Genomic DNA, 13,486 nt, shown 5'->3' with positions numbered 1-13,486 from the left:
TGGAGGGTGAATGAATTCATTCACCAAAATTTGAGTAAATATCTTGTTTATAGTAATCTTTCTTCAATATATTTACAGCTCACATTTATTTCGGTGTTTAACATTAGAAGTCTATTTAGACGTTCGATGATGTTTCTCTGACCAGAAATATGCTGTAGGAACTTAACTCTGGTTTATATCAATTAGCCTTTTGGAGAATTAGTTCTGTTTTACATTATTTTGCTTAGAGTCATTGTTTCCATGAACCTATCAATGATGTGAAATGAGAACTTACTGCATGCCAAATCCAGAGTCTTCACCGTATAATACCTATACTATTCAGGATACAGTCCAAAACTACAAACATATGAACAACCAGAATGATGCAACCCAGTTTTAGAGGAAAGACAATCAACAGAGACCCACTCTAAGATGACCCAGATGTTGGACAGTAAGCAAAGATTTTAAAGCAGCTCTTATAACTATGTTCATTGAAGTGAATTCTAAAGGGGAATAATACCAGGTAGAAATCCAAATATTTATTCAAGAGGCAATAGAGAAAATATGAAATCGCAAATACCTAAAGGAATATAAAATATTTTTTCCTTTTAGTTTCTTTAAAACATACGGGACTTTTAAAGCAAGAAATGGGCTTGTGAAATTTACAATACAGGTAGATATATGTGACAACTATATCATAAAGGACGGAGAGATTGAAGGACCTATTATATGAGTTTTCTACATTTTATGTGAAGTGTTACCATATTGACTCTAATTGTACAAAGTTAATTATATATTTTAAATATCTATTACCAAATTTTGGGAGTTTTCAACCATTATCTCTTCCAATACTTTGGCATCTCACTCTTGTCACTCAGGCTGTAGTGCAGTGGTGCGATCTCAGCTCACTGCAACCTCCGCCTCCCGCATTCAACCGATTCTCCTGCCTCAGCCTCCTAAGTAGCTGGGATTACAAGCATCCGCCACCACACCTGGCTAATTTTTGTACTTTTAGTAGAGACGAGGTGTCACCATGTTGGCCAGGCTGGTCTTGAACTCCTGACCTCAGGTGATCTGCCCTCCTCGGCCTCCCAAAGTGCTGGGATCACAGGCGTGAGCCACCGCGCCCAGCCCCCAATACTTTTTCAATCCCGTACTCTTCCTATTCTTCTGAGACTCCAGTGACACAAACGTTAGATTATTAGATTGTTATTGAGATCCCCAAGGAACATAGCCCAGATCCCTGAGGCTCTCTTCATTTTTTCCAGTCTATTTTTCTCTCTCTTTGTTCCAATTGAGTAAATTTTATTGATTTGTCTTCAAGGTCACTGAATCTTTTCTCTGTCGTCTCTACTATTGAGATCATTCAGCAAGGTTTTATTTCAATTACTGTATTTTCCATTTCTATTACTTCCACTTGGTTTTTTTAAAAATATAATTTCAGGGGTTTTTTTGCTAAGATGTTCTAGTTTTTTCCCCTTTGGTTTCAGGAGCATATATAATTGATTCTTGAAGTATTTTTTTGATATCTGCTTTAAAATTCTTGTGAGATAATCCCCAAATCTGACGAATCTCAGTGTTGTCCTCAGTTGAGTATCTAGTCTCATTCAGATTGCTGTTTTCCCGGTTTTTGGCATGACAGGTGATTTTTTTTTTCCATCATATCCTGGATGTTTCAGTTATGTTAGGAGAGCTTAGATCCTATTTTAATCTTCTACTTTAGCATGCCATCAGCCTGTTTAGGTTTAGTGTGTAGGTTCTGGCCTGCATTGTAGGCTTTGGTTTCAATGACAGTGTTGTTTCCAGAGCCCTTGCAATGCAGTTCTGGTCTCCTTTCTTCTGGTGTTGCTGTGGCTCCTTATCAGTCCCGACTGGTGCTATCTGCGGACACAGCTGATCCCCTAGGTTGCCTGCTGTTTCTGGAGTTGGGGAGAGCAGTTGTCTCTGTGCCTGTGTTTCCTTGTACCACTCGGTGGAGAGAAGCAGTTGCTATTGTCCCATATCAACTACATTGACTCCCACAGCAGCAGAACCTGGACAGGGTTGTCAGATTTCAGAGCCTACATCTGTTGGTCCTTGTGCTTAACTTGGGAGATGCTGTGTGGTCTGCTGGTATTCACCTCTTTGGAGTTTATCTGCCCATTTCCTGGTATTTCAAACCAGTATCACAAGAATATAAAATAGTTCAATGATGGGAGAAAAAAGTGAGAGTCAGATACAATATGAGGAAGACAGTAATTTCGAGAGTCACTGTTTATTGAACCTTACTTTGCAGCAACCACTGTGCTGAATATTTGCCACAGATTACTTCACTTAATTCTCTTGACCACTCTGTGTAAAAGACTTTGTTGCTGTTGTTGTGGTGTTGTTGCTATGTCTAATTTTTCAGTTAAGGAGACTTGGCCTGCTGTAGGTTAAGTAGGAAGTGTGTCTGTCACACAAGCCATGGTTTGAATGAACTTTGTGACACACTAATGCCCACACCCTGAATAAGCTATTCTCCTTTTCATTTATTAAGGAAAAGTAGCTGTACCCAGAATTGCATGTCTTTAATATGTACAAATATCTTAAGAATCACCTATGTAGGAAAAATAAAGGAAAAAAATACACAAATGAAAATAATTGTGGTATGATGAGATTATGGTCATTTTTCTTTTCTAACATTTACATTAAATTTACGATGTTAAAATTCCCATAAGTTCATTTTAAATTCTAATTATACATTTTAGTTCCATTATTTTATTTTTAAAAATCCATTGTTTTCATGTACTTTTCTAAAGGTACTTATCATTGCATATTATAGGTTATCAGTATTAGCAAATTGGGCGAGGAAATGAAAAAGCGAGTGTTCTAATGGATTTCCCAAAAGATGAAACTTCTTCTTTTTGTGGATGTCTTTACAGCACTGACATCTTTTCTGGAGTATAGTATGGTCTGCCTTGTGTTGTATTTGTCCTCTCTGCGTTTCTTAATGTTCACTTCCTTAAGAAATTATATATGACTCTTCCTTATTCTTCATAGAATCTTACCAAGTATTGTACCTTGCACACAGTAGAAATTTGGTAAATATTTGTTAAACTTGGTAGATGGAGGTTTAATGTAACATCAGTCTATTGAACATTTTTAACCTTGTTACCACTATTCAAACATGAAGGCAGTGAAATGTCATTGAAAAGAGTGTTACTGGTTTATTATAAAAGAGAAAGAAATTCCTCAGTATCTAAAAGCTGTTAAATCTTTCCAGTAATTTAAATGAAAGTCCCTTTTATTGGGGTATTTTCTAGAACTTTGCTTACAGATAGACAGGCCAAAATTAATCAAATCAAAGGACATGCGTTCAGTACAAGGGAAAGAACACACAAAAGTAATGCTGCCTTACATTTACACTGTATTTAGGGACATATAGAGATGAGTAAATATAATTATATCTTACAACGCCCATGACTTTGAACCTCTTCATTTTTTAGAAAACAAAGCCAACTGATTTAAATAAATGTTTAATTCAATTAATCTCTGTTGAGCACCTACTATGTGAAAGATTCAGGGACAGTTATTTTTAAAGAGATCTTGTAGATACATAGATGAGGTAGAAATGATAAGTAAAATAAGCACTTTAAGCAAAGTGCTAAAGGTTGCAGAGAGGGAAATTTCACATCTGATTCAGGAGCTAGAAGAGCTTCAGGAAAGAGATAAGAAAGAGTTGACATGTCACCTTGATGAGGATTTGCATACGTCGAAGGGCATTCTAGGCAGTGGGCACAGCATATACAAAGGTCTCTAAGAGCAGCAGCACAAGAAGGTGTCAGCAATAGAAATATTCCTGTTTGGCTAGATCATAGGGTATGTGAAGGAAAACGGGGAGGTAAATGTGTAAAAAGAAGAATCAGTTCCCATTTCATGGCTACGGATGGATCCTGGGATGGGCTATTTCTGTGTTCTGAGAATATAAAAACAAACAAACCACTCTCTCCTTAAGGAACCCACGGACAGATAAGTACGCCAGTGTACGCTGGGATACGCGCTAAACTAATGACGCAGAGGAACTCAAACAAATGAAAACAATGATCAATCCTGCCGGTGGTGTGGGAGATGGTATGCATGGTGGTTAGTCACTCAGATTCTGAATAAAATTGAATCCTGGAGTCAGACTGCTGGTCCCTAGATCTGCAGCAGCCCTGACCATGACCTTGACCTTACAACCTTGATCTCAGTGTTTAAGTTTTGGCTACTGTGTGCTAAGTCTTAGATACCTCATCTGTGAGACGGTGACAGCAACAGTTCAGTTCTTACAGGGCTCTTGTGAGGATAAAATAAAATATCCACGTGAAGGTTTAGCACTGGCAGTTAAAGCTCTTGAGTTAATTTTATTATGTTTATCATGAATAGCCCTGCTACTGTTATGTGTCACAACTATTCTCATGGAATGTTTCAGAGAGGAAATAACAATGACAATAACCTTAAAGAAGGACTTGAACTACACCCTACAGCAAGGAGACTAAGGGTCTCCTTAGGAGGAGGAAGGAACAGTGCAAAAGCTTTTTTTGTGTAGGGCACAGAGTCCAGAAGTTCAAAAAGAAAGTATTTGGAAGAGATGCTGGGGTGAATATTATGGTTCCAATGATACATCAAAAATTTAGAAATAGAAAACATGTAAGAACTCATAAAAGTCCTTCATACATGACAAATTTTGAGATCCAAAGCCTCAGATCAACCCAGGCATATATTATATTCTAGATAGAAATCATGTATCAGAACAATAAGTGTTATTACCAAAATTAATCTCTTTCTCTCTCTACTTCTTTGCAGCAGAGATTGTGGCTCAAGTGCATGGAAACACTGAATATATAGTGTTTCTAGAGGAGCAGATTGTAGGGTCACATGGTTTCATTCACAGTGATGGATCCAAGTAGTTCCAGAGTCACATTCGAGAAAGGGTAAAACCTGTTCTCAAAGGAGGACCTGGGGAACAGCAGAGAATGGAAGAAACCTATTGTTCTACTTTCTATTTATTATTTGAATTGTATTGGCTTCTCTAATAAAAGAGTAATGAGGGAGGAAAAAGGAAGTTAAAAAGAGATGAAGAGCTGGGTGTGGTGGCTCATGCCTGTAATCCCAGCATGCTGGGAGGCCAAGGTGGGCAGATCACTTGAGGTCAGGAGTTTGAGATCAGCCTGGCCAACATGGTGAAACTCCGTCTCTACTAAAAATACAAAAATTAGCCTGGTGTGGTGGCGAGCACCTGTAGTCCCAGCTATGTGGGAGGCTGAGGTGGGAGGATGGCTTGAGCCAGGGAGGTCGAGGCTGCAGTGAGCCATGATCATGCCACTGCCCTCCAGCCTGGGCAACAGAGTGAGACCCTGTGTCAAAAAAAAAAAAAAGAAAGAAAAGAAAAGAAAAAAGAAGTGATGAAGAAGAAAGTGAAGACAGAAAAAAAAAAAAGATCCTGTGACTGCGAACAGAAAGGGAAGGATGAAGAGGAACACCTAAAGTATATATATATTTGGCATCTGTTTTTGGTAATCAGAAACACAAATATATGTACTCAACAAAAGAACAGTCTTCTAAATTTTTAAAACTACATACTAGCATTTTGTACTAAATGCTATCATAAAATGCAAAACTACAAAACAAATTCAAAGTCTCATTACAACAATTCCATATCTACCTTCCATATTAACATATCTATGTCACTCCCAGTCGCTAGCATGAGCATCTTGGTTTACATATTAATAAATACTTGTCTGTTTGTAATATGCATTTATTTTTCTCATTATTATGTCATCACATTCAGCTTATTTGGCATCATTTTAAAGAATTTATTTTGCTGTCAATACCAGAAAACAATTTAGGAAACGGAATAGAGCAGGAAAAATGTTAAATCTATGTACTTGAGTTGGTTATTGACTCATTAGTTTAATAACTCATTTTTTCAAACCTGAATAATTTAAATGCATTAGAAATGATACAGCATTAAAAAGTGCCTTCTTAAAATGATAAACACTGGATCTAGGATCTGAGTTTGTAGTTATTACTTATTTAAAATAAACAAGCAAATTCCGTTGAGATATGGTCTCATTTTCAGGAATGGTCTATTAGCAGGCAGCAGTGAGTACAACAATTAACCATATCAGCACATTAAAGCCTAATGTGTAAACTCAACATAGCAGCAAACACACATCCTACCATGGCCTATTAAGTAATCAAAAATGATTGCAGATAATTAGCCCAGGAACAGCTGCATAAACTCAACTATTCCATTTTTTGTCAGACATGGAGACTTCGAGTGGAAGAGAGGTTTATGAGGTATGCCTTGAATTGAGTGGGAGTACTACTATGAAATTAGGGACAGATTCTCACGTTTGATGGCATAGCGCCATTTTACATTGTCTTCTGATCATACTTCTAGCGTTCACATAAATATTGTTCTTGAGTAAAAAATATGGAAACAAAGATATTACCAATGATTTAAGAAGCTTGTAAAATTGGAAGTCGAAACACGATAAAAAGCAGAAGTCAGTTAGTAAATCCCTTTAATGAGTGTGTATCATTCATTCTTGTTTGTACTTTCATTTCAAATTTGATTTGTGCATTCCCATCTATTCTTTCTGAGTGACACTAAATGCAGCACCATTGGTAAATATATATTTGCATTTGAATTAATACATATACTTGGTAAGTATTTCTTTTCTAAATTAAAAAAAAAAGTAGTCTCCTTTTTTTTCTATTCCTTTTTTACAAAAGAAAGCATGCTAGGTAGAAGACGGCAACTATCTGTAGAAATCTGAAAGACTGATATAAAAAGAAATAATTATATTTATTCCATGCATGTCCAGAAAAACAGACCTAAGATACATGAGTTTGGTTTTTAAAAAGAAGACTAAAATTCCAAAAATTAGAATTTTAAAAAATGAAATGAAGACGCTGTGAGGTGCTTAGCTCCTGCCGGGAACGTCATCAGAGAAACTCAGTGATCAACCTCCTACAAGGGTAGATGTGGTTAGAAGGAACCTCCCTCAGGTTCTATCAAAGTTTCCTTCCCACTGTAATATTCTAGGAACTAAAACTAAAGAGGTTGAAGTCCTTCAAACACAACTTTGCTCTGCACTTGTCCAGAGAACAGCAGTGTTACTTGACAAATAACAATGCCACCTCTTAAAGAAGACTGTGGAATCTATGTTTATCTCTGCCCACTATATCCTTAAGTTTGGACATTTAGCTGACCTTCTCTTTTAACGTGGGTCTCATTGTGTCATTTTCCATACAATTCAGTTAATTTAAAAGTTCATTTCTCATACCATGCATTAAAATAAAAATTTGAACAATTAAAAAAAATAAAGAAAATGGCTCAGAATAAGCAAATATATTATCAATGGTGCTAAACTTTTGTAGGGTAATTTCTGAATACTTGCATTGAAGATTTTGTATCATGAAATTACACTTAGCACATGTTTATTGTTTTTTGACAGACAGTTTTCAGTTTATTTATAGGCCTACCAAGGATAAAATGGATAGATAAAATTAGAAACCATAAATTTCACAGAGAATTAGTTCTACTATATATATTTTACATTTTTTTTCTCTCTAGTTATCCTCATTTTTATAAGCGTTCAATCAACAAATGTTTAAGTGCATGATGTCAGTGAGGCACTGTGAAAGTAAAGTAAGAACAGTGCCTCAAGGAGTTTAAAGCCTTTGGGGGGAATTAAGCATGCAAAGTAACAATTCCAGCCCAGTGTGACAAGGACTACAGTGGAGAGAGGTAGGGTGCAAAGAGAAAACAGGAAAAAGAACGCCCAAGGCAACCTGGAGGACACAAGGAATCTTCACAAAGGAGGTAGCACTGAAGAGATGGGTAGTTGCCAGCTTCAAGCAAGAAGAGTTTAGGAGAAGCCTGTAAACAGAGAATTTGTAAAGGGCTACTTTGCATGGAAAGGAACTAGCATGTTATAAATATGAATGATAACTGGAGCTAAAATCAACCCACTCTAATAATGGTAATTATTTTCATGCTGTTTATTCATTGCAAATTATTACCTGTTCTCACTCAACTTACCAAGAGTGGGTTTACTATAACCACTGTTTCCTAGAGCAACGCTTGTAAGTAAAAGTGCTAATAAAATGTGGACTAGCAGCATCAGCACCAGCTTAGAGCTGCTTAGACTCTCCGGGATTAAGACCCAGGAATGTTTGCGCTCCAACAACCTCTCCTGGTAATCCTTGTGCATTCTCAAATTTGAGGACCCCTGTCCTAGAGGAAACAATATTTGCATGTGTTTTATACCACATTTTAATATACTATATTAGAACAGACACGTGAGACTTCTTTTTTGAAATGTGCCGTAATACGTGGGTTAATTCATTTGAAATGGAATTGAAATGTGAGGCTGAAAAAAGAACAGTGAGTGCAGTGGGAGTCAGGCAACCTGATTTCTCATCTCAGCTTTGCCACTAAATAATCATTAATAATAACAAATATGATTGCTAACAAATATATGAAACTCTGCCATGATACAGAACTTCTCTTGGACCTCAGAATCTTCAGCCATAAGACAAGAAGGTTGCATTAGAAGATCTCTAAAATCCCTTTCCAAATCTAAAATACGTTTCTAAAAAAGTTTCCGCATTCACCATTTGCATAATTAAATAGTATAATTATCCCCAATCTCTTTTCAGATGACCTCCAGTTGTTTTCAGCTTCTTGTCTTTTCAAAGCAGCACTGAAAAGACCGCTCTCTGCTGTGTTTCCCAGTCCATCACTTTTAAATCTGCTTTTCTTTCTGCCCTCTCTCTCTTTTAGGTCAGTGGTTAGTTTACTATACAATTATTTAAAATGAGGTATTCTTACTTTTATACATGTAAATTCCCATGAAAATTGCTTGATTAAAACTCCCCAATAGACTTTTAGAAGACTACACAACAAATTGTACTCATCTCAGAGTGTGGAGCACCCTGTCTTGAGGGTCAATTGAACAATTCACAGGGGCTGGAAACTAACAAGGAAAAAAAAGTTTCGCTGAAGTTAAGACAGGGAAGAGAAGATAGAGAAGCTGGCAATCCAGGGGAAAAATGTAACACTGCTGTTTGTGCACAAGGCCTCTGAGTTTCCTTTTCTCATCCTTCCTGTTTTTCCCTCCCTCCTTTCCTTTTTTCCCCTGCTTGCTTCCTTTCTTCCTTCTTTTTTATCTCTTTTGTTGGTGCTGATCTTCTATCTGTTGAATTGCTTTCACACCAAAAATCTTGCTTATGTAGACTATAATCTTCAAAAAGGCAAGATTTAATAACCCCCATAACATTTGGTGAATACCTCCCAAACAAGTAATTTCTTGATAAAAGCTTAGGGGAAACACACTTAAAGAACAAATGCATAATGCATTATAATCCTGGCAACAGTCCATTAATTGGCTTTCTTTACAATCTATGAGTGCTTCTTCCCAAAACATTTTATTTGTATTTTCGCAAGGAGGTACATTTTTTCTTTCACCTATCCACTGCTTTCTCGGCTCCTGTTCCCTTTCTGTTAGGATCTGTGACTGAGGGGCGGACATATGCTGGCGCTTTGCTTGTATCTCACACACTGCAGTGTTTCAGCACTTCATATTTTATGTGCTGGCTCTCCAACTCCTAACGCATTCCTGGGTAATGCAGCTTCTGCCTGAGTGCCCTTGAGGCCCACTTAGAGCATGTGCATGGTTGATCTAAAACTTTTCAATAACCCTTCTCTGCCTCAGATAGGAAATGACAAGAGAATGCCCTATTTGAGCATCACATTGCAATCATTCTACCTCCATGCCTTATGGTCTTGCATCCTCAAATTGGTCTTATCTGCTATAGCTGATTGTCCTGTGCTTTCCAATGGGACTGTAACCATAGCACATTTCCAGCACCCTCATTTTGTTTCAGGAATGAACATAGATAATTTTGATCCATGGTCAACTCCAGTGGTGAAAATCTTCAAAGCTGTTACCGGTTCAAAAAAGATCGGAAGTAGTTCATTTCTAAATAGTACATCCTTTCTGGAATGTGGATTACTATGTAAGCCTCTCTTGATGGCACTCTTAAAGAAACATGAGCAATAATCCTTCAAAATGCTCTCTATGCAAATAATTGTTTTGTCACAGATCATTTTTGAGCTACTTATTGTCACCCACTTTATTCACCATGTTAGCCTAATTTCACTCCCTTAACTAACTGTATTTATTCCCTCATTCTTTCTCTTTTCCCTTCGATAAGATACCAATGAATCAAACAAAAGAATCCTCAGAAAAGCTTTCTCTAAACCTCAGGTGAGTTGGGGAGCCCCTGTGATTTTTCTCAGTTTAGATAAATCCTGTATATGTTCTTCCTAGAAATAATCACGATTGTAATGAAACCATGTAAATCTTGTTGTTGAATATCTCTCTTTCTTTTTTAAACGAATGCTCTATAAGAACATGGATTTTTCTCTTCTTCAACACGGAATCCCCTGTGCCTAGGCCAGTGGCTTGAGTGTAACTGGCATTCCATAAATGTATCCTATTCCTTTATTAATTTTCCTAACTGCTCTTTGCCTGTTATTATATTTCTAAAAATACAGTCCTTGGCATTTTGCTGCTTTGCTGGTAAAGGCATTCTCTCCCTGTAGGCAAATGGACACACGAATAAAGCTTTGGAAATCCAAATGACTATGGAAACAGCCCTTGGTTCTACCAGCCTGCTAAGTGGAACACAGTGGCCACGCATATTACACTGGAGGGAGCTGAAGTCACACACAAATTGTGGCTTCCCAGGTTCCCCATTTCCTTATAGACACCCCCCCACCCTTCATTAGAACTTTTTTTCTTCCGGTGGGTTACAATGCAATTGATTGTGATTAGAGTACTTAATCTATTCACTATAACTGATTAAGTTACTGCTTGATTGTGTTACAGCTTCATCCATTTACTGTGATTAGATTGTTGCTAGAAATATATGGATACAATCAAGCTTCTGCTATTGTCAAATTCCTCGGGGTGTTTCTGAATTTCTCCACATAATCTTTTTGTCTATTCCTTGGGGTATGTCATTTCCACAGATAACTAATCTCATCTATTACGTTTTGAATCTTCTTGATTTTATTCTGAGGGCAACTTTATCTCAAAACTCCCGGGGTGACTTTCCTGCCCTCCCTAGTACTAACCATGCCTGACAAATAACTTATGGGGGGCACCAACTGTGCTTTTCTTTGCCTTTCCCACTGTCTATTCCTTCATCTCAGAGAGGCGGTGGCAGAGATTCATTCATTTATAACTTCTAACAAAGAGTAGGAGACCTTTGTGTGAAGTTTTCATCAGGGGTCTGGAATGCAAGTTATGCCAACATCTTCAATATATTAGAGGAGAAGAACAGGCAGAAGCACAGTTTGTAAAGATAATAACAATGAAAAGATTCGGACTATGCAATGCCCCACGTTAAGAAAGGCACATATGCACAACTCAGTTCATAACCAACCGCTTGCATCAGGCTCGCCTTTTCCAGGGTGAGATGGGGTCAGTGGTGGCTTCCAGCACACTCCAGCCTTCCCAGCCATGGCGATGAGCCTTCAGACACAGACAGAGACTCACTTTCTAGCGTGTCAAAGTTGAGGCCAGTAGGCTCACTACGTTTGTGTTTTTGGGGAGGTCAACAGAGCAATGAGGTATGTCGTGTTTGTTTGTGTATTTGACTTTCCAGAGCCTCCTCTTGTGAATGAATGGTGAAAAGTTTCCTCTTGGTAATCACAGAAACCAAATGCCAGAGACTTCCCTATGGCTCCTCCAGAAACAGCGTGGCGTAGCGAGGCAATGCCTAAAAACTTGTTTTTCCCAAACAACACAAGAGCGTACAGAGGATCTCATGGTAAATATGGTAAATATTAATTAGTAATTGGAATTCTTTTTTTTGTTTGTTTTTTTGTTTGTTTGTTTGTTTTTTGAGACGAAGTCTCGCTCTGTCACCAGGCTGGAGTGCAGTGGCACGATCTCGGCTCACTGCAACCTCCGCCTCCCAGTTCAAGTGATTCTCCTGCCTCAGACTCCCCAGTAGCTGGGACTACAGGCGTGCGCCACCATGCCCGCCAATTTTTGTATTTTTAGTAGAGACAGGGTTTCACCATGTTGGCCAGGATAATCTCAATCTCTTGACCTTGTGATCCGTTTGCCTCAGCCTCCCAAAGTGCTGGGAGCCACCGCGCCCGGCCTGAAATTCTTTTAGTCTGTGAATATGGATTGTACCAGCCTTACATCTCTTCTATGCTGTTAAATTATTTTTTGGCTCTGGAGTCCTAGTTTTCCAGCATTTCTGGTATCTCTTCCATTCATACAGGCAGGTGCAGCACTGCTCTGTCTTCAGGGCTACATCTAATTGCTTTCAAGAGAGAAAAAGGGAGGTGAAAGTTTACACCGTTAAAGGTATACAAAACATATTTTTGTTTCACTTCACTACAAAAACTATAATCTCTTTTGTTTTTTTTTTTTTTTTTTTTTTTTTAGGTAGAATCTCGCTCCGTCGCCCAGGCTGGAGTGCAGTGGCGTGATCTTGGCTCACTGCAACCTCTGCCTCCCGGGTTCAAGCGATTCTCCTGCCTCGGATTCCCCTAGTAGCTGGGACTACAGGTGTGCGCCACCACACCCAGCTAATTTTTGTATTTTTAGTAGAGATGGGTTTTCACCATGTTGGCCAGGCTGGTCTCAATCTCTTGACCTCATGAACCTCCCGCTCAGCCTTTTAAAGTGCTGGGATTACAGGTGTGAGCAACCATACCCAGCCCAAGAACTATAATTTCTTGACACATAACCTAAATAACTTTACCAGAAATGGAAAAACAGAACTACAAATGCCTCTGTATGTTTTAATTTTAAAAAATAACTTTCTGAAATGTAACATCATATCATGAAGAAATTCTCTTTATTTCAATGAGTGGCCATGTTATCTGCACTTTAGAGGCTGAATAAAATTGTCACATACTTTGAGATCCTCAATAACAGCTTTAAAAATGTCTATTAAACATTATTTGAATATGAACCCAGGTATCCGACAGTCTCATGTAAGCAGAACACTGTGCAGGAAATAAAACGTGCTTTTGACAAGATAAAATATAAATCCCCAAATCCAGGCACTCCATTTCTATAACTTAGTTTGGGGATGAACTCCTACCATCTTAAAGATGAGGATCAGATTCTGCTGATTTGTTCTTTGTGCATTATTTTCATAAAATTGATTGGTCTTCAAGACTTTCAGAAAATGAAAGCAGAAATCAGAGGTAAGTGGAGAGGATGCTTATTGGCATCCATGCTGATAAAAGCTAGAAAGCACAGAAAAATGCAGGAAACTTCAAAAAGCAAAGACAGAGAATCCAACATATAAGAACTGTTATATCTTATCCAGATTTACAGTCATCCCTTTATTATAGCATGAAATACTCATCTATGTTCGTAGTAACAGCATTGAGGAATCAATTCAGTAAACACACTGGTGCTCTATCTGCAGCCTAACATTTTATATTCAGCTCCTA

The sequence above is a fragment of the Papio anubis genome, chromosome 3 (genome assembly GCF_008728515.1).
Source record: "Papio anubis isolate 15944 chromosome 3, Panubis1.0, whole genome shotgun sequence".
Taxonomy (NCBI): Eukaryota; Metazoa; Chordata; class Mammalia; order Primates; family Cercopithecidae; genus Papio; species Papio anubis.
The sequence above is the reverse complement of the archived record's forward strand: the minus strand, read 5'-3'. Positions refer to the sequence as shown.